Source organism: Amia ocellicauda, chromosome 21 (assembly GCF_036373705.1).
Source record: "Amia ocellicauda isolate fAmiCal2 chromosome 21, fAmiCal2.hap1, whole genome shotgun sequence".
Lineage (NCBI taxonomy): Eukaryota > Metazoa > Chordata > Actinopteri > Amiiformes > Amiidae > Amia > Amia ocellicauda.
In genome coordinates this window covers 17160095-17183770 of record NC_089870.1, presented here as the reverse complement: position 1 = coordinate 17183770, position 23676 = coordinate 17160095, and the positions used below count along the sequence as shown (strand labels likewise).

At 35.8% G+C, this 23676-nt stretch overlaps 1 long non-coding RNA gene across 1 annotated transcript in view; it reads left to right on the top strand.

Annotated features, from left to right (window-relative positions):
• Positions 1-22756, top strand: part of LOC136717066 (uncharacterized) — a 245287-nt gene extending 222531 nt beyond the window's left edge. Inside the window, exon 3 of the long non-coding RNA XR_010805183.1 lies at positions 21554-22756. This is a non-coding gene — a long non-coding RNA (uncharacterized LOC136717066). The remainder of the gene's footprint in view (positions 1-21553) is intronic.
• The last annotated feature ends 920 nt before the right edge of the window (positions 22757-23676 follow it).

Below are 23676 nucleotides of genomic sequence, written 5' to 3'. Positions count from 1 at the left end.
AAGAACAAAGACCTTCTTTTAATGTACATCAAACAGTGTTGTGTCATTTGGAATCTGTAGAAGCCCACTGTTGCAGTGAAAAAGTGGGTCACCTCAGAGATGAAATTCCCTTGATCTCATATTTAGTTGACAAGCTGTCCCACAGTTACGTACATTTGCAAATGCAGGAGGAGCATGAACATTTTATTCTCTTTTAATAGGCATATTCTTACAACTTATGAAATGTAATGCATGTCCATTAATTTGGAGTCTCAAGTTCAGTGTAATAAACAACAGTAAGCAGCTGGTTGTTTCAATTGTCAACTGCATAATTGTTCTTCTGATAACGCATTAAGCAAAATGATTTGATTTGTTTGATCCTCATACCCGTCTGTATGCAAATCAGGTTTAAGAAGCGTAGATTATGGTCACAGTTCATAATAAATGAATATATTGTTTAAAAGGGAGTTCAGTATATTATCTTTCCTTAATTGTTGTTGGTATATATTCAGTTGAACTTTTTCCAGTTGGCCTCCCCAAGATGTTTCTGCTTGCTTCGAACTACAGCTTCTTTTCCATGTTACACCTGCAAACTTTATGATTTAATCTTCCCATCCTTTATGTGGTTGTGTTCTAGGTCTTTTTTCATCTCCTGGGATCCATTTCAGAGCTGCCTTTGTCCATCTTTGATCTGTTCTTCTTGCAGTGTGTCCGGCCCATTGCCATTTTAACATTTTCACTCTTTCAATTATATCACATATTTTGGTTTGTTCTTGGATCCATTCATTTATTTTTCTCTCTCCTTGTTATTCCAAGCAGACATCTTTCCATGCTCCTTTGTGTCGTCCGCAGTCTCTGTAATGTTTTTGCATTAAGTGACCAGGTTTCACAGCCGTACATGAGCACGGATAGCATGCACTGATCAAATACGTTTTTCTTCAGGCAAATGGGTAGATTTCCTTTCAACCGCGTGCTTTTTCTTCCAAATGCACTCCATCCCATTGTCACTCTTCTTTTGATTTCTTCCATAAAATCTCCATCTGGGCTGATCCAAGGTAGACATAACTTTAGATTTCTTCAAGTATCTGTTGATCTATTTTCTATATATTCACATTATGTGTATGTACTCTCATAGTATATTAAGAAATATGTTCAGTATGGTTATATTACCACTGCTATGGAAGTAATTATACCTGGTTCAGTATGGATTTTATGATTCACAAATATTTTCTCATTATTCAGAAAAGGCATGAGTGAATTCTTGCACTGCATTAAAATGGTACTCCAGTGTGGTTTTGGAAACTATATCAACGAAATAAGGCTTGTTGAGCTCATATAAACAAATATACACAATCATGAATCTATCTCTAGAAAACAGGATGTATTAAAGCACAAGAATAACAACCTTGAAGTTCTTTGAAAAGCAAATATGAAGAGATCAGCTGCCACGAAGTTTCAGGAGAATTTCCTTTCACACAAACGAGAGCAGCCTGGCAGGGACAAGCTCAGCACTAATTCGATGGCCATAGCCTGACAAAAGCTTCTGCCCCTGAACTGTCAACACCTTATATCTCAGGCTGTTTAAGACAAAAAGCTTGATGAGGCATACAGAGTAAACAAAGTCACTAATGCACTACATAAAATACAGAGTTTGAGTCTTTAGAGAATACAATATATTTATGTGAAGTACAAAACTTTAACTTAATGAAGATCATGCACAAAGCCACTCGAAATAATGAATAATGTATGCCTGACATCGTGGAAAGGTGGCTGCTGTGTTTAACTCAGGATTCTTTGCTGTTTATTTTATTCACTTTTTATTGTGAAAAAAATTAGAAAATCAACACCTGCCTTACAGCCAAATAAAAAGATGATAAATGCTGAATGCATATTGTCATATAAAAATAATCTCAATTTGTCAGTCTGTCAGGCCGTCGTTTCATTGTCTATTCTCAACTGGAAATATCTACTATTACCTTAAATTGTAATTGCAGTTTACCACAGCTGACAATGAAGATGTGTTTATGTCCCTGATGGTCTGTGTTTTATGACAGGGTACGAAATAATAGGCAAAGACAGAGAAAGAGAAATATGGTAGGTGACAAGGATAAAGCCTTAAGTGATAGGACAAAGGATGTCTTAAACAATAAGATAGAAATTGGTGAAAAACATTTTTCCAAAGCTGTAGAGGAAATAAAAGACTTCCGAGTCTGTGATCTGGTTTTAAAAACATTGATAATCACTGCAGCCCACAAAGCCCACTAAATAAAACAAAAATAAATAATTTAAATTGAGCAGATTTGCAGATGAGGGAGAATGTCTCCATCCTCTCCTTTTTAATATCCAACTCACTGCATATATGAGGCAAGGTTCAAGATACTGAACTTAAATATATAATTTAATCCATTCCACAATTAATTTGGTCAATTATCTCTCACTTGATCCCCCCCCACCCCTAGCTATGCGGAGGCAGGCACCATTCGCCTCAGTATGCTGAGCTCTTTTACATCTCTGACCCAGAAGACGTCCTTCCCTGCAGGGCAGTCTGGCTTCCAAAAGAGATTCTTAAAAGATGCCAAAGGTCTGAGCAAAACTGCCTGAGAGTCCCTTCTCAGAAATCATACATAACTAAAAGCATGAATATATAAAGGAGGTTAAGCAATCGTATTCTCTTCAAAACCAAATCACCAGCTGTTCCACAAACAACGGAACCCGAAAAGAACATCTGTACAGCATATCCATTCCACCTGTCTACTTTGTACACCTAAAGTGAATTTTACCCTTGTTAGCATGGAAAGGAACAATAACAAAATTGAATGCCTCAAAGAAGCAGATTGATTCTGTTACCAGGTAGTCTGTTATCTGCATATAGTTTAACCTTATATGATGTAACCAATTCAAGTTTGGGAATATTGAACCTTGCCTGGTGTATTCGGTAAACTGGGCATTAATATGCACAGACTAGTGAGTATTGCTCTCTCCCTAACACCTCCATAAGTCTTCAATAAATTGTTAAACGTGCCCCTCGTCTCCCGAATAAGCGCTTCCTTCAGTTTCTTCACACAAAACAGACCTCCCAAGACTCCCAAGAATCCCCCACCATGCTGCACAAGGGTCCAGGGCATCTCACATCACTCTCTCTCTCCTGCGGAGCCATCACACCAGCAGTCACAAAAGGTTCAGAAGGTCTCTCTCTGGAACGATACACAGAGGTCTCTGCTCTCCCTTTGTTATTAATATGAACTGTGTATTCCCTACGTATCATATCTGTAAAATCAATATCTGCACTTTATAAATAACAAAGGTAGTCTTCATCATTTAAAACATGGGCTTTATGTTCATGTTAGTAATATTGTATTTATAGTTATTTTAAAAATACAAAGCTAAATGCATGGAAGTCTAAACCTTTTTTTTTATGGACAACATCACCAGAATAATGAATATCAATTTCAGAGTTCACAGCCCTTAACATCTTCTCCTTAAGAACGGAATAAGCAGTGGATTAGGCTGATGGTTGCATGGGAATATATTATGCAAAGCAGTATCACCTAGAAATCTTCAAGGTGTTCCTATTGACTTGCAAAAAAAGATGCCTGACACATGAAATACAAAACAGACTTGCAGCCCCTCAAGTCGTCCAACAAAAATCTGTCAGGATGAGTTTTCATTGGCAGGCTTTTTTGGATTGCAGAAGAAACGAGCTTGCTGTTGGGCCCTGGTGTTTCAGCGTGGGACCTGGCTCTGCACTGAGGATAAACAAAAGAGCTGTTCGGAGAATTTCCCTGCTGGTGCTGATGATTATGCACCGAATCTGCGGTTCCTCATTGGAGTACCATTCGTATTCATTGCAAATTAAATTTTAATTTAAATTGAAAAGCGAAGAATGCATAATACATAGAGAACTGTTGCCCTAAGACATATTCAAATCATTAGCACCTCAGCAATCGTGTTTGTGAGCCTGTCGGCACAATTAAGAGAAGGTGTCACAACCCACCTTCCTTGTTTGGCTGTTAAAAATGAACAGCAAAGAGATGTTTCAAAGTGGCCTCTCATAAAAATATATAAAAAAGCACATCAGAAAAAGTACATTTAGTGAACACTCAAGTTAATTTAACAGAAGCTTGCAATGAGATGCTTCCAGTAATGTGGGCCTAGAGTAAACCTAATTTTGCCTGTGAAGATCCACTTATACATAATGAAAGGGATTTTTTCTGTGAGAGCACTATGTGCATGGTAGCTTGAAAGGTATTTTAATAAAAACTAAATTGCTATGTATATAAACAGCCAGCATTTTTCTTTTTCTTGGGAGCTTCCAGACAAGTGTCCCAATCATTAGAAGTCTTTCTGATTACTAATGGCAAGGTCACAAGTAACACTGCTGTCCAAAGCGAAATTACAACAGCGCTATCAATAACAGTTAGATCAGAGCTGTTGAGTAGAGGTAGTGGGAGAACAGAGTCACATTGAAAAAGTTATAGCACAGGGAGTCGTACTGTCTACTGTATCATAAAGAACTGTTTCTTGACAACCTTGTGCACAGAAGGCAGCCTAGCTGTGGAGTTGGTCTACCAATAATCTGTTGACATGAAGCTTCGCAGTGCTGTCAGCCGGCGTGTCTTCCGTCAATTCCATTCACTGACATACATGACAGATGTTGACAGGCCAAAAATGTAAGAACTGGCTTCTCTAATGTTAATACACTTGAAGGAATAAGCATGCTAAAGAACCTGGGAGGCATTTTTTCCAGAATTTAATGACACCGATGAATCTACAGATTACTGCAATATGTGCTGGGATTCAGGTAACCGCTTTCTGAAATTAAAAATTAACATCAAATAAATGGAAATGGAAAGCACCACTGCGATACTGATAGTTGGGAAGTTTTTCACAGTTATGCACTCATTGTGCATTGGTTTTAACAGACTGAAATCATGATATATTCATGTTGATAACAGGATGGGAAAGGTCAGCCAAACGCTACAGGAAATTCCTAGGTGTTAGTTGTACTTTTTTGCAACTTTGACTGCCTGTGTTGACACTAACACCAATAATAAGTGGGGCTTTGAAATCTCTACCAAGTTCATAGAGGGATTAAATCACTAGCTCATACACTATGAACTCATTTACATATGCAAACTTGCACACAATGACCAAAAGTAATTTGAACACTGAAAATGTTGGGGGGGAAAAAGTATTTATTCTGTCAAATCTTTCAGTCTTTTGATTTATTTTGATATATATTCTTTTTATGTAAGGGTATGAAATGAATACCTAAATTATTTGAACCCAAAAACCTCTCTTTTATGTCGTATTGTGGAATATGCTTAAATAACCAAATTCCACCTTTAATTCAGACATTGGGGGTGAAGGCAAGCATGAAGCCACGAGGTTCTTAATTAACACATACTCGTATTGTATAATTGTCACCTAGAGCTATTCTTCTAAGAACTGATGAAAAATTAATATTAATTCAAGTCGGCTTTATCTGCCCCTCATCTGCTGTTCATTTGCATTTTCAAGGATATACTGAAGAAAACGATCTTCTCTTCATATTGTCAGGGACAGATAAGAAATAAATATCTTTTAAAAGATTAAAGAAAAAAAAAATCCTACACGGTGGAAGGGTCGTTATCATTAGCATTTTGCTCATTCCAATTATCTGGCAAAGATTGTAGATATTTTACTGGCTGTGGCATATAAACAGCCCGTAACAACAGTACCTAAATGTTACTGTTCTTATGAATTATGATTGTTATTTAACTCATAGCTGCTTGCCAACAGGAATGTGCAGCACCTAGAGTCCCTCTTAAAAAAAAACTGTATAAGCAGATGAAAAATATGACAATCAGGTAAGTTTGACTACAGTCATTGAATCAAAACATTGACCCTCTCCTACAATTGCAAATTACAAACTCAGCATTTGATTGCTGCTTTTTGTTTGTTAGAAATGTCTTGCTTCTACCCAGTGGGGACACACCATCTAGTATTGGGTTTGTAATTTGCAGTTGGCAAGGAAATCAAAGTTTTGATTTAATCGGGACCAATTAAAAACAAGTACCCCATGTAATGAACCGCAGTGTAGTACAGCTTATGAAAGTAATAATAGCAAAAATAATTTAGCAACACTGTTACAACAACAAGGAAGAGCAATGCACTCACTTTATACTAAGGAAATCTGCTGTTAACGTGACATAGTGGATAGCAAAATCAAATGCTCCATTTTCCGTTTTCACCAAGAGTGAGGCCATGTTTTTATCATAATCAGATAATAGTTGACTGAATTCCTTGATATGGGAAAATTCCTTTATGGGGTGCGTAAAAAATCATTGTTTTTTTTTTTCTTTTCACCATACTGTATTTGCTCAGAAAACACGATACTAATAAAATGATACTAAAAGCAAAACATTTTTCATTGCGATTTTCATAGATTAGCATAGAAACAGCTGGAAAAAGACTACTAAAAGAATTGAAAAAATCATAACATTATCTAAATTATCCCTTGAGGATACTTCATGTGATAAACAACTTTAATGTTCAGAGATGAAAAGCACTGTAAACACCTTTAATTAAAATAACATTTTATTTTTGTTTTTGAAGACAATCATGTGTACAGTATGTTGGAAACCTTACATGTAAATCCCATTTATTAGAACTGTTCTTTAATTGTTATCCACAGTTTCTGCCTTCAGCTTTCAAGGATTGTACTATTGTTATGTGTCTCCTAAAGATGAATTATGACTGTATGCAAATTTAATCTTCTATGTTACATTATTTCTAAGGAGTGGGTGTCTGTGCATGGGTCTGAAGTGGCTGCTAGCACAATAACATCAAGGCTTTCTTTGAAGCTCCTTAGTCTGCTAGTGGGGCTGCAGTTACCCGTGCATTTGGGAATGTCTTTTCCAGCAGTTCTGTCAGCAGGAAGCCAGTCTATTAGTGGCAATCTCCATATATTTTACTGGAAAACTGCAAGTCTTTTAGCATCTCCTTATAACTTATTGGAGCCCTCTTGTTTACAGTATTTCGACCTCTACTACAACCAGTTTTTTGAGAGTTGAGATCTTACACAGGGTTTTTTCAGTCTTTTCTTAAAATGTATAATTAATTGTTTTAGTTAATTATTTATTGCAGCAAAATACTGCCTACAGGTAGCGTGCTTGTCATGCTAAATACCTAGATGTAATAAATTATTATATAACCACAAGTTTTAGTTAAATGGAATAATCCGACCCCACTTGTAGTCTCTTAAATCAATATAAGCCACTCAAAATAAACCATTACTTGTTACTCTTGCTTATTGAAGGTTAAAATGCCTAGTGAATAAACATTATTGGTTGGAGCTGTGGCTTTGCATTAGGATTACATGTCTAGTGCATTTCTTTCTGGGTACATAAAGATTAAATGACTGCCGTTTTCTACAGTACGTTTTGTACCTTTCTAAGAAACATTAAGAACTATGTTACATACATTTACTAGATACCTAACAATAATTAAATGTCTATTCACTATGCTTACTTTATTCATTTTTTTTCTCACATCAGAATATATATTAATATATACATATATTCTGTTTTTGTGAATGTCTGTGCACAGCAGCTATTTAACAAATAGTGTCATCTTGTGCATTCCAAGGAAGTACATAACAACCAATTACTGCCTAGCGCACTTGTTTGGGCCAACTGGAGATGCAATAACAGACTTGCCTGCTGTGCTTAAGCCGGGATTGATCCCTCATTGACTCATATCCACTACCAGGGTTACATTGGTGTCAGCAGTGGAGTGAAGCCTCCTGTTTGAATTTCTGTACAGTGGAGTGCAGGGACAATCTGGAGGGTGGCCAGACATATATGACCACGCCATGAAGTATAATGCATGCAGCTGCTTTGCTGGTAGTAGTAGTAGTAGTAGTAGTAGTAGTGGTATGGACCTTTTGGTGATGTGGTAACAAGCTTACCTGCTCTGCTGCCAATATGCTTTTAAACCATCGTACACATGGCCTTCTGAGTTCCTAAATGTGTTTGATCAGTAGCAGGAAGAGAATTAAAACATGAAGAAGACTGGATGATGAAGGTGCTAATCACATAAGTCCAAAAGTAATCTAAACTGAGAAAAATAGATTTACTATTTATTTGGTCTGATGCTTCGGATAACACTTTAAGATTCATATGCTCCACATGTGTCCAGAATTCACATTAAACAAGTGTTAAATTCACCCCATAAGGTTCACAAGATTACATTTTGCATCTAATGGATAGCATAATTTGCCTTCTTGAATGTCACTTTACACAAATAAGGAAAGACAGTGCAATTACCCTGGCTTAGCACCATTGTCAACAAGGACACAGGAAATAGACTGAAATGTTAAGCTTTGCCTTTTTCAAATATTTGAAATATAATGCACTTCTTTAATTGTTATATAAATGCCAATAATATGTTAAACTTAAACTTAAATTTTAAACTTTATATCAAAATACAACACACACATATAGATACATATCTATCTATATATATATAATCACCATCTCACCATATATCTGTGTGTGTATATATAGCAGCAGCTATGTGAGTTATATGGATTTCTCTATGGAAATTCAAAATGTATCCTCTTAGCCTTGAGGCATGAGTGCACAAACAGTAAATTTAAATTTGATTTTTGTTGTATGTTTCTGAAGAACTGTAAAAGATACTTCAAAGAAAACAAGCTGTATTATATAGTAGCTCATCTGCAATATTTCTTAGCTGCATAACACCTTACTTTTTATGAGCAGTTCGGCTTATAGGAAATATATAGCCATTGATCCATGACAGATATACTTTATAATGCCTGCTGCAGCACAATAACCGTGATACCATCTGACCCTAAATGTAAAATGTAAATGAACACTGTGATCTATATTAATATAAGTGTTAATTACAAAATAGATGTAAATCTTGATCTACCTGCAGTAAGCTAATGAAGCATTAATGATTCACAAGGACAACAATGCTGTGAAAAGGAAAACTAGTACAAGAATAAAAAATATTAATCATAATCAATCTATTAAACTTTTGTATTCCTTCAAATCATAATTTACTGAACTCTGTTCTATTGATATGGAAACTTACCTGCCTTTCACCTTTGCCATGTAAGCAGGGGTGGACTGGGACCAAAAAACGGCCCTGGACTTTTGCCCAGGGTGGCGACAGCTGGTGAAGTCTGGGTCCCAATAAAGTGCGGTCTCGGGGGGGTTACCAAAGTATGGTTCTGGGTGCCGACGAAGTGCGGTCGGGGAGGGGCAGAGGGGTTGGCGATGTGTGGTTCTGGGTGCCAACAAAGTCCGGTCCGGGGGATGGGGTGGGGGTGTTAGCGATGTGCGGCAATGAGAATCAACCGGCCCACCAAACTGAAAAATGGATCGGCCCTTCTGGCCCGATGGTAAGTCTGCCTATGCATGTAAGTTACATACCCAAATCAGGAAATGGAGATATATAACATTATTGTATCTGCTCACAAATATACAGTTTAACTCACTGACAACAGTGTTCATACCCGGGTGTGATGAGATGTAATTCCTTTAAATTTAGAAATAAATCAATCCTGATTAAATCAAATTCTCAAGATAATAACTATATATATATATATATATACACACACACACACTTATTTTTCTCTAAAACAAAAAACCTAGAATAGAACAACAGCTGTAGCAAAGTCATCATTATCATAATGTCATCTGCTTGTGTTGGACCATCTTGGCACTGCTGTCAATATGTATAAATTTAGGCATTTATTCTCCAAACATTTCACATTCTGACAGTGTAAGTAATGCAATTTTAATGTTATTGAAATTAGTCACCATTATATACAACAAATACAAAATGAAAATTTAAAACCATAATATGAGACTGACATTATAAGAGACATAATGAAATGCAATCCTCTTTGGCAGATTAAAGACATTAAATGCAGATTATATGAATCATAAATGCCTTCGGGACAAGACTTGCATTTCCTCATTGTTCTCACATAAATCTTCTGCTGCTTAAAGGGTTGCCCTGCATTTGGAATAGATTGTGTGCAATAGACCCATCCATTAAAAAACTTTTCCATCATAACGGAAACTGTGAAATACATTAATTATTCCCTAAATGGTAGCATAAGGGGCATATAAACAAAGTGTCTGAGAAATTGGTGGAACTGCGATTGCTGTAGGTTTAATCAGCTGTTTCAGGTTTAGGTTTAACTGTTTTTAGTTAAATGCAATCGATGAAAAATATGGCAAATATTTCAAGTTTTTGTATTGAGGGTCAGACAAAATCATAATGTTGGCCCATTGCAATTGGGAGAAATAAACATTCTGTATCCAACAAAAAACTACCATCAGGTATAAAATTGGCAGTTAGGTCAGTACGGTTATTTGGTCCAGGCAGGAGTGAATTGTTCCTTCATGCACATTCAACCTTTAGAATATATTATGAGTGGTCTTAAACATTGGTACATGATGCATTTACATTTATAAAACACAATAATTGTAGTAAAAGCATACAGGGCTTTTCCCGTATCATCCAAAATAACTTAATTGAAAACCAATTCAAAAGTTATAAACAAAGGAACAAATGCAATGCAATAGATACAAATCGATGTCCATTTTAAGCACAGGTGATTCAACTTTTCAGCATTTCAATTTTTTGGATGAAAGCTACAAATTATTCTCAAAGAAAGAAAGAACAAGAGTCTATGCATGATGAACCTTGTATTGTTTAAGATTAATCATCTCAAATGTTATTTAGGACAGATTAATCTTGTCACAAATGCAAAATATCAGTTTAAGATGTGCAATATTTCTATATGCACTCTTGTCCCAATAGATGTGCTTACATAATGTATTTATGGTTATTGACAGTGCTCATCCAAAAATGGAACATAGCGCAGGATCCCAGGAGATTAGCTCCAGTAATGACAGAACAATTAACACTATCACAAGTGCAATACACTTAAAGTATAATGAGATGGCTCTGAATACCACCAAGGCAATAATTACATATTAAAGTTGATGCCTAAAGCAGAAAAAGCCTTGCAATGGTAGTAAGCTCACATGAAAGCAGTGACACTGCTGGGTAAGACAAACATCACTCTCAAAAATAAAATGAATTAACTCCATATATTATGGTGGTGCTACATATTTTGCAATTTGCATCAAATTAGCAATTTCAAAGCATACATGGATATACATTTCAGTTAGGAAATGTTTTACAGATGGTATATGAATGTTTTACCCAGCCAATGCTTACATGGTCATCAGGGAACTATAAAATGCCATCCAGAAATATGGATGTATCCACACTGCCAACATCGAATGGAATAGACTATTACCAGCCAATTAGTGCAACGAGAAATATGTGTCACTCAACAAGTCATTCAAGACTTTACTGCCAGAATGGCGCCTTTGACAGATTTAAGGGAATCTTTGCCGATGCTCGTACTAAAAAAAAAAATGGCGCTTGGTTATTCTGTTTAATGTACATATCATTTAAGAGTATCCATGATTTTAGGGTATAGGACTTAAGAGAAATCCCTCTATTTCCTTTTCTTCTCATCCCTCCTTGAGGTCTTCTTGCTTTTCAATCTGCAGTACACAGCTGTCACCTTGCCCTTCTTCAAAGGCATTTGATTTGCTTTATTTCATGTTATCACTGAATATCTTAGCCTGTTATGTCTTTCATTTCCTCCATTTAAGAGTGTTTTCCTTCCTTTCGCCACCTTGTAACTCAAACAGGAGATGTTTCCAGATTATTAATCATGTTCTTTTCCCTGTTGATTCTTTTGCCTGAAACCGATGCAGGCGTGACATGCTGTTTGCTATGAAGCAGTGGATTAAATTCTCCTGGAAGTGAAATGCTAGGATATGCAAATGATTTCCTCCAAACAGATTATTAGGAATTTTGCTCCTAATATGGCAATTCATTATTCAGATTACCACACGATTAAATAATGATTGACCCTTTTTACCACATTACACCCAATTGCACCATTTTAACAAGCATCATTAAGGTTTCCTCATACATTTTGTGTGTAAAATCTAAGGTTTCTAAAGGAAAGATTTCACATTTCACACAGATCACAGTTCATCTGCCATTGATTTTGAGTTGTGGGTCATCATTTTGATTGGGTCTAGGACTCTAGAATAGAATAGAATAATGGTGGGAATACGAGCAGAGGCCTAATAATGGTCAAATTATATTATTTCTGGTCTAGTATGATTGCACATAGTGTATCCTGAGAACTGATTTGATATCATGTGACTTTCTAAACAGGTATCTTATGAACACCATATTCTGTGAGCTCAGAGAAGTAAACGTACAGACTGTAGTGGTGTCTGTGTGCTGTTTTCTTCTGACTGATTAGATATATTTTGATGTCATTTCTCTTCATCACCGTGGGTAAGAATAAGCATCAGGTCACTGTGTAAAGCACCACATCATTTGTAGAATAATGAGGTAATTAACATCATCCATCACACCTGGCTTTCGCTGTTATCCAAAAGTTAGTTAGTAAATCTCTGCCATTCCTCCGTGCCCTTTTCACACTGAATGGCTGATGAACCCACAAGTTTAATTTTGGATTCAATGAACACAAAAACAGTGCACACTTTGCCATTCCATTCTAATTAGTAATGCCAGAAACCACGAGGGTGAGGTGTGTACATGCAGGTATAAATATATAGCACTAGTACTTTTTAATGCATCTATTTAGCTGATGCCTTTGTCCATTCTTACTCAATTGGGGCTGGGGGGGAGATACACGGTGCATTTGCGCTGATGTCTGAGTCTGAGTGTGGTGGCACAGTTTTATCTCCCTCTGCTATTTTGTTTAAACCTTTAAAATGGGTTTGTAAAACTATGGCATTTACAAATAAAAATACGAATACATTTGAAATACATACATTCTTCCCAATTTCCCACTTGCAGTATTACACCTAAACTTTTAAATGTTCATGTACCTGGAGAATAGTGGCAAACCCATCATCTATAGAGCAGTCATGTCATTCAAAAACACAAAAGGTGAAAATCCTGTCTCTTCCTTTGCGTTTTATTAGGATTCTTTGCACAATTATGATTTTCTTCTCTAATTTTGTGCATGGATTATTTAAAATGTGAATGTCAATTTTCAAAGTATGATGACCACTGCTAGACAATTCACTGAGGATAATTACTGAAAATAGACATGAGTTTCAGATTTAAAAATGCTTCAGTTTCTCTTTTCCTCTACATCTTTAGAATTTGCAAAACTAGCCATTACTGTTAAGAGGGCTTTAGTGTAAAACCAATTCCTAATTAAATGGGTACCTGTTCCCTCGTTATGCTTCACAACTGCTTTTATTTCATGGAAATATCTTGAATAGTATACAGGAAGGCTGAAGTGCCTATCTTCTGCTCAATTTATTGCCCAGATAAATCCATCTACTTACTGTTTGAGGTCTAATGGCATTGATTAAGAGATGTGTTCTTTCCTAAGTGGTTTCTGGTGATTGCACTTTGTCATTTAACTTCATTTAACAGCTTTACATTCTTCTTCAGTAAGTTTGACAGTTTTGCATTTTAGTCAGTTAGTGAGTTTTCCTCCGTTATTGCAGATCAACTACTTTGAACAATGAACGAATAATGAATCATTGTTAAGCTGGTTTCCGCTTCTGTGCTAATGACACCCAGCTGTATCTGCACTTTACATCTTATGATATAGCGTCCATGCCAGAGTTGACAGATTGAAATACTATCAAAAGAGTGCCTGCATTAAGGTTTCCTGAAGAATCTCTCAAACAGAAGAGCAGGTTCAGTTGTTTGGTTGTAATAAGCACTGAACCTGGCCTCGTCATTTGTCTCTTTCATTACCCAACAGTTGTACCATTCTGTCCGTGGCATTTTCCTTATTTGGATACCAATTTCAATCTGAAATTAATAAATGTGTCAATATTATTTAATATTTTGTTTTACCTAATGGGATTTATTATTGGTAGCAGGGACATTTCCACTAACAAGTTTTCTGACAGAATAACAAGATATTGAACATGTTGTATTGACTATTAGTGTTCATATCAACCTTGTTTCTTAATTATATACATTTGTCTTTCTGACCACAGCACCAATATGAAAATATATATTCTTCCAAATTAAAACCACCATGGCCTGGTTTAAATGCAATATTCAACCCACCCACTAATAGAAAAGTATCATACTGGTGGTGGATTAATCTTTTGTAAGATGTTACTTTCTTCCACTCATAAATGTAACCACTATGATCTACAGGTTTATAGTTTGCTATTTTGTGGGTGAAAGTTTGGATTTAATCCTGCTGTATATCTCTTTGTCATATATATATATATATATGTCTTTTGTCATTTTACTACAAAACTGAACCTTGTAGCAAAGGTGTCAACACAACTCATATAGTTTTCTTTTCCAATTATAACATGATCTTCCCTGTCTCTCAGACTTAACTATGTAGAACCCCTTAGTTCACAACAGCAACGTCATTCCTCTACCTTTATATCATTTTTAATAATTGTCTTTTCTGTCATACAGCAAACGGAAAACATTTACAAGAACCTTGATCTTTGTCGGTGACATTGCTTACAATACAGTGCATGTCAGCTGCGTAAAAGCAACATCAGCGCTACCATTTAAGTCTCACTAATCCACCAGTCTCTGCAAGCAGTGAATTGCATATTGGCCCTAACACAAATCGCAATTTATTAAAGATAAAATCACAGTACTTTGTTTGAACTGCCTTATCAGCCTTGGTGTATAATCCACACAATGAAACACAACAGATATGATTTTATCAAAAAAACATATTGGAAAAAACTCAGGGACCTCAGCTGCAGGTTGTCGGCTCATCAGACTGTTTGAAAAGAGTCCTTTGAAATTTGTGGGTGAATTAGAACAACCTATCTGACCTGCATTGCATTTCAGACTTTCAAATTGGCTGCTGAGCCATTCCATTGAAACGCATCTAAAGAATAAATAATCAGCATGTCAGCTACTTGAATAACGATAGAAATTCCCTAATAATGAGGAGCTGTTATATCCATTCTACATTTTAAAGCATTGAAAGACGCAACTTAACTACACTAGCTGTAGACAAGCAGCTCCTATAGGAAGCCACATGCGCCAAACAATGATTAAAGGTTTAAAGGCATCTTTAAGATTGAAGATTGTGCCTGACAACTTGGGTTACAGTCATAATGCGTACAGTCATTCTTTGAGGCTGGTTTTCAATTTTAGTGCTTTTTACGTGAGAAAAATTTTACTCAACTAAAATCACCATGAGGAACACATGGGCTTTTTTTCAGCATCTGTGGTGCACACCTCTTGTGCCAGAAATCTGTATCTATTTATTAATTCAGCACCTGTGTAACACATCACGAACTCTAACATTGTGCCTGACCCACATATTCTGTATTTTTCGATGAGCAAAGATGTGAGACTGTTTTAGTTAAAATGGGTCTTTCATCACATCAGTTGCTGAATGGCCATAATTGACCCTCATTAATAGGGGATACTTTATAATTAATCCAGTAGACAATAATTACTTAATTATACTTTAGCTCAGTTTCATTTAAATGCATTGATGTTTTGGGCTAGAGTGCAAATTGATCAGATAGATGTAAATGTGCATTTCAAGGACTATGTATAAGCACTTTATTACCATTGATAAGCCTTTAATTGTGTAATTTTCAGTTTATGATTCCAGTACAAACCAAAGAGGCAAACTCACATACAGATCAGTGTATTTAGTTTAAAATGTTGATTGGGTTCATATTCATGGCTTTTCCCTTAATACCATAATTTCTGAACTGTAGTCTTGCAATTAACCTTTCTCCCACTAGTTCTAAAGTCACAGTTTTCTGCGTCTTTAAGTATTGTTACAGTGTATTATGAAGATACATACCAGATACTTCCAGATCGAGCTATATATAAGCTTTGGGACCATTGCTTTGAGTACTTTTGACCATTTTCCAAAATATAGTTTGTATGTTTAATCTACCTATTGTTTGTATAATTGCATTATATCTGATTAAATCATTCAACGTGTTAATTTACCATTGTGGTAGAAACAGGTCTTGAAAAAAAATATTAAAGCTTATTGACAGGACGGGTACAGCACTATAGCAAGTTAACGTTTTAAGAATACTGTTTTTGTGTCTCACTTCCCAATTCATTTCCTTCATTAATCTTTTTTTTTCTTTCTAAAAGCTATTTACACTGATCTGCTAAAAGGTGTTATGGCTGCCTCCCAGATATATAAATATAATTATTTCTGTCTTAATTCCCTCATTTGTTTTCACATCTCATTTTGGTCATAACTATTGAATCGGCATTTTAACCCGAGCACATTCTACTTTGCAGGATATGTTTAGAGAGTGAACATTGTGTATCACTCTGCCAGAGAAGCTGAAATACATATTTTTCGTTGTCTAATGGAGTAACCATAAGACCTTAGTCTTCTACTACACAGTTACCCAATGAATTCAGCTGCAGAATATTTACAAATCCTGCATTTGTATTGCCCTCACTTTTGGATTGAGAGAACATGTCATTGAATTTGGTATCGTAAAATCAATTCTAAATTAGTATATGAGTAAGTAGTTGTCATAAAACTCAGGATCTTTGAATTGAAAGACTATAGAGTTTGAGAACTGGCAAAGTTAAAATATTGGACGTGAATCTATAGCATTTTGCCTGACTAATAAGTTAGGTTGGCCACATCATGAACACTGCATTTCAATCTTTGAATTAATCGATTTCTATTGGAAAGCTTAAAATGAAGGAGAGAAGTCACTTAAAGTGGGATGTGTGAAGCAGCAAGGGACTGTGTGACTAGGGAAGCAAGTGGCTGGCACAGTTTAATCAATCAAATCCAATGCGTTTTTTTATTCACCTATCCATATTGTCTATATGTACTTTTCAGAATGGGATTCGCAGGTAGGGAACATTGCTAATAGTCAATTATAGCCATTGAAAATTATTGTTTAAGAGAGAGGGTATTGTACAGATTAAACATACCTGCATATTTAATTTGATATTTAATGAAAATTATCCAATGTAATCTATAAGGTAGGAAAACCCCACAAAAATATTTCCATTATCTGTAATGATGATTAGTTAAAAATGGTGAAAGGATAAATAGTGTAACATATATGCCTTGTATGCAATGCTATTTCCATCATGAAATGCTGTTATTTTTATTTTATTTTATCCCTGTCAGGTTTCCAAACACCCCCACAAAAGCATTTCCAGCAATTATGTATGATTCTCCATATAACACTAACCCACAATGAAGAGTACGTTAACAGTCAAGCTGCACTGTTATAAAAGGAAGGATTCTGTTCACTTTATATCTCAATGAGAAAGGGATGAAAAAAGAGTGGAGATGTCAATCTTAGAAGCCAGGAGAAATGCATTTTCTGGAAGTTATTAAATGCATTGTTGTGCATATATTACTGTAGCTGTGAGGCTGAATGTCAACACATCATGGTTTATATAAGAGCACACAAACTGCCCAGAGGAAAACATATCTCTTCTTTAACCTGTTTTTTTACCATATTTTTCATATGATATAGATGCACCAAACATAATAAGCACGTATTTAGTTATTTTGAATATCATAATCAAAAAGAAAATGGCTGTGGCATGCTGTCAAAACCTGTAGTCACAGTGAAATAAAATTAAAAATATATAATAAATGCTATTTTGGGATTATACATGCTTTTGATCTGGATCTTCTTTCAACAGAATCGCCAATTATATTTTTATTTTTTTATCCCACATTTTGTAGATCAGCAATTGTCAATCAATGTGGTTTTTGCAGCCCTTGTACCAATAGAGGTTAAATAACAGAACCTGCACCACCTCCAATGTCAGACCGTCAATTTCCTTTCACACTGGCAGTCCACAGTACAAACAGTGCAACTCAGATGTCAAGTGGGTGTACTTATTTGCTCCTGCTGATAACACTTGCAGGTCCACAGGTGCCCCGACAAGCCACAGGGGTTATCTTTGGCTGGCAAATCCGAGAAGACTCTGGCGGACTTCTTATCCAACCCCAGACATGCTTATCCAATTTTGTCCTGCCCTTTGGAGAATCCATATCAATTGCCTAATGATACAAACCTCATACAAATCCCTGGAATGCAAATGTCGAACTTGTACCCAAAGGGAGCCTAATCTGGTTGTTTTTGAATCAATGGATGTGATTAAGAAGTTAAACGATAGCTCATTTACCACAGATATGCTCCCACCCATCCCATCTCCAATGCATTTCCATCTGAACTTCAAATACCTTGATTGCATTCCATCCACATTCTTTAATCATGTCTGTTGTGTGATTGTTTGAGGTTATCTGCGTTGGGTAATAAGTCCATTCTCCATGCCTCACTGCAGCCCCATTCACCCTCTGTTATGCCTTTCTGCTGAGTATTAAATAAATTCTAGTAGATGTATTTAAGGCTTCCCTCAAGTACAGACCCTTAAACTAATATGAACAATTCAGCCATCGCCGAATCCTGCTAGGTATCTTATTTATAGGACTGTGACCTTGATGCCCATAAGGCAGATTTAACGCATTAGAAAGAAATGGGGACTATTAATGACTTGTTCCCTTCTGTTTCGTGCAAGTCTTTCTGTATGTGTTAATTCTCTCCTCTGTAATGTCACTGAACATTTTGTTACATTATGTTCCTCTGGCTGCCAGGTAATCTGTCTTGCTCTCGCTCTGTTGGTATATATTATTCACCTTACTCACTTGAATTCGTGCATGAGTAATTTACTGGGGAGGATAGAGAGACATCGGGAGAGTTGTTCATTATTTCGATACCAGGAACATCGAGAGGTTGCCCTCAGACCCATCCAAAAAGAGCCGTAGACTCGCAATGCTGACAATAGCTTCCTTGCAGATGAATGATCACAAATACAACCTGTCCAGCAAAGTAGGATGAAATGTGTGGAGCTTCTGTAAGATGGGGGAATGTTCTCACCATTTAAGAGTGTGCATTACTCTCATCATTATGTATAACAGCCTTTGTACTGTGGATAATGTCTGTGTTTAATTAAAAGTGTATTCAAACCCAGCAAAAATACACTTTTTAAAATAAATTAAATACATTACTAGATAGAAAGATAGAGAGAGAGAGAGAGAGAGAGAGAAAGAGAGTAGGTGAGTGTGTAATTATATTATTAAAGCTGTGGAAGGCAGTATGTGAATAAATTGAAAGAAATAATGCTAACTCTGTGAGGAGGACAGCTCATATAAAATCTTTTATTTCTCATTTAAATTCTGAGGCGCAGGCAATTCAGGAAGGCTTACCTGACACATTCACTGTGCATGAGAGCTGCTTTCATAATTTATAAGCCCTCTGAGATTTTTCTTTAAAATAGTTTATTGCTTGACTTCAGAGTCATTGTGATCCCGTTCTTTTGTATGTTTGCGCAGGTAAAGTGTGTGTGTGTGGCGCTCGGCCGTGACACAGTATGGCAGACACTTACATATTTCGAATTCCTGTGGGATTTGCACTGTATTCACTGTATTCCCCTCAAAAAAAAATCTTTGATAGAAGCTTTGAATATAAAAAATACGATATATATAAAGATGTCGTTTGGAACCTGAAACTGAACTGTTAATGTTGTGCTAGGTATAAGTTTTAACAAATATTGCTTCTAATGTTACTGCTAACTGCCCTGTGAGGGTATAGAAGGGAAGCTCACAGTTATGACACTTGTTCAAATATATATATATATATATATATATATATATATATATATATAGAAAGGGAGAGAGTGAAATTTAGATTTTCTTCTCATTTCTGATTGCTTTCATGTATTTGCAGTTACTGCCACCTACTGATAACTGGCTGTGTGTTTAGTTGCTTTGTATACCAACTTATCTGACATGAAGTGTTTTACCTATAATTGTCCACCTCATGACTGATATCATATCTGTATGAAAAATATCTTATTGTGAGTGGCTAAAATGTTATTCTTAATCAGTTAGTTGAAAATAATTTTAATTTCTGATACAATGGAGGGGAAAGTCTTAAATAACCTTTACTTAATATAGTTCTTATCCTCTGTGAAAAAGAAAATGCAGCAGTTGGTCTTGTTCCGGTTCCAAGACAGATGAATGAAGTTGCTTGGCTGTGACACAACAAGTGTCTGCTGTATTCAGTTTTAAATTGGGTTGCTATGCCATCCAATTATGGATAGTTGTCAGCAAATTAATAATATATCATTGCCAAGACACTTACACCATTAAGGACTAAAACTAAAAACATCTTTTTATAAAACAGATGGCAGGGAAATATGTTTTTTTGTCTGTTGTATTTATATTCCTACTTACTTTCGTGATAAGATTGCATTGCTGCAGTAGGGAGTGGGCGTAGTTTCAAAATATTGCATTATAGGCAATTTTGACAAGTTTTACACCCAACCCTAGATAAACACCAATATTTTAACCTAACACAATCTACCCAAGCTACACTCATAGTTTCCCTCTAGAAACGCAAGCCTGTTAATATAAAGGAGTATAAGGGCACTTTCACAGCTAGTCCACCAATTCTAATTCTAACATTTTTTCCCCCCAGTTTAGGTTGTTTGTTTCACACCAGGAATATTTAATCTTTAATTTATTTGTGTGAATTCAAGCTAGTTTATGTCTACTTGCAGCTTCAATTGGTTTCATAATGCACTTTTCCAAACACGCTTGGTTCTCTTGCAGTCTTGCTTTCAAACGAACTGAGTCCACCCCCTTTCTAGTAGTCTCAGTCCGTTTGGTTTGATCTGCACTCTTGTGTGATAACGTCACTATCAGAGGTCTGACATATAGCTACAAATGCTACAAACCACACTTCAATGCATATCAAACTGTAGGTATGACAGGCCCCTAAATTTGCCAGGTAAGCTAACTCTCAGCATAGATTCCCATTTTGGTCTTGGGCTTCTGGCCTGATATGAAACTAACACCAACATTTATTTTCATAGTGATTTGTGGCCCATGGGATAATAAAAAAAAAACTTTGATTACTTTTTGTTATCTTATTAAATTCACACCAACTATTTAATTTCTCAGGTTTATTAAATAAGCGCTGTGGTGCATTTTTATAGCCAATACTGTCAGAGCAGTAATTAGAGCATGAAATCAGTCTAAGGTAGAATTACATTTTGTTAGAGTTGTACGCAATTTGCTTTTACAAGTACAAGCATTGACCTAATAACTCTCAGGACCAGGGTGTAATGTACAAACTGACCATGTTTAATAATGAACCTCATGTTTTGTGCAGCTATTAATATATTACATATACTGTAATTGCTTTACATACACTTAAATAGCTTAAATAAGTAATGCAAATTGTGGTGTTCCAAGAATACATGGTTATAAATATGCAAATACCTGTTGTTGCAGGTTTGTAAGTAACTTGTCTTTTTATTTTTTATTTGACTGTTCACATTCATGACATAATTTTGAAACTCTCAGGTGTGAGTCATCACAACTTTCAAGATTTCACCAGGTAGTGTGGTCTTGAAGTTGTCTTAACGTCTCTTGCAGCTGCTTGAGGAACACAATCTCTGAAGCTTCATGCAATAGTACAGGATGCAGTTGGAGAATCTCCATTTCCCTGGAGAGACCCCAGACACACAGCAACCTCGAAGACAACTCCTCCCGCAAGAATGCAAGCTGACGACTTAAAAGTGATTTCTGTACCTTGACTCAACATTGTAAAATCTAAGTCTGCTGTCAACATGTTGTGTTACTTATAATGGCTTTGAAAGACTGCGATTTGAGATATTATTTTGCACTTTTCCTAGAAGTGATATGAGCCGTGTACAATTTGAAATTCTTTTAACGTTTTTAAGATTACAGCAGTGACAATTTGCAAATGACCAGAATAAAGCAAGGGTGCACAATGCATGATAAAGAAAGAAATCCAAAATAGTTTCACTTCTGAAGATCGTTAATTAGGAAGAAGACAGCAGCTAGAATCGTCCTATTGAAGGCGCCCTGTCATGAAGCTACAAGTTACCACTGAAACATAATTTCTGCTGAATCAGAGACACGTTTAAATAGGTCCTGAGAAACGTCTGTATTGATGATGAAGTTACGCATTGTATTATTTAGAAAACAAAATTATTCACACTTCAAATTTTCAGCTTGAACAGATCTCTTCAATTATGGAAGATCACATTCATATTGTAATGGAAGGCTGTAAAAATACCTCTACCTTGAGTATGTGTATGTATACTGTGCACTCTTCACATAATTATCCATTGTTATTTTCCTATGCTGGTAAAAGAAAACCAGTATTTGGCATTAGTTCTAGAAGGCTTTAAGTGCTCTAGATAGACATACTTAAAGTGTTTAAAAACGTGAATCAAAAAAGGCATACTGATGTGAATTCCTTATTTTCCACTCATTAGTCTTTGTTTCTTTCAAGTGCATGCAAGTAAATCCATGAAACAGAGCATGCGGGAATCAACAGAAGAACGAGAAAATGTTCACATAAAGGAAATAAAATGGATGCCGTGACTCTTTGCTTACCACTGCAATGAATCTATCTTTTAAGGGTCAAGATCCTTATGGTTATGCATAACAATAAATCAATAACGTAACCTGTGGTGAATATTGTATTAGTCTACTCCCCATTTAATCATGCAAAACAGCCCATCCTCAATCCCTGACACTGACCAACAGATATTGCTTTAGATATTGTCTGACTGAAGTCTGTTGAACTAAATATTGCAATACAGTACACTAAAAGGCATTAAATTAGCTTTTTATTTAAAGTGTTTGTCTGGCTGGACAACATAACTTCTTAAAGGTTATATCAGTTTTTTAAATAAAAACGATATCATAGATCTGTGAACAAATGTGTTCAAATGTGATCTTTAGATGAAACGTATGTCAATGCCAAACATGTCTTTAAATCTTTAATTTCCTGTAAGATTTTGCTTTGTCTCTGTCTGCTGGCACCACCATTTGAGAAGGAGAGGAATACTATATGTGTTGACAATATTTAGATCAAGAAACAATTCATCCAGTAGAAAACATAATTTTGACTTAATAGAACACGATATGATGTCCTTATCTAATGTCTTCACCTAGTTTTTAATGGATTTTAGTGCCATGTGCCCTCTTATCTGGTGTCTTTTTTATCTGAACCTGATTGCAGACATAGCTTAGGGGATTTATTTCCATGTGCTCTTACACCACTGTTTCTAACTTCGTCTTAAAGCTTTTCATTAGTGCACTGTGTTTGTGTAGAGTCTAAATCCCATGTGAACCTTGAATAGAATTTCAATTAGAACTTTGTTCTCCAGTTAAATTCATTTACTGGCTACTACCAGATTAATCATATTTACTTGTCACATGAGCAGAATACCTTTTTCAGAGTTCCTAACAATCTTCAAGAAGGCAATATAGATTTAATATACTGGGTTTGTGCATCTAGGTATACAGAAATGGTGATCAATCTCAAATAAAAGACATGATGAATTGGCTTAATGCAACAGGTGACTGTAGTATCTTTAGCAGTAGGTAAATGCATTATGTTTAGAAACAAGCGCTGAATCACAAAACAGAAAACTAGCTTCATATTAGGTCATTTGTAATAAACACTTAAAATTCACTGAATGCCACAATAGTATTCATAGCTTAGCTTTAGTCCTTAAATA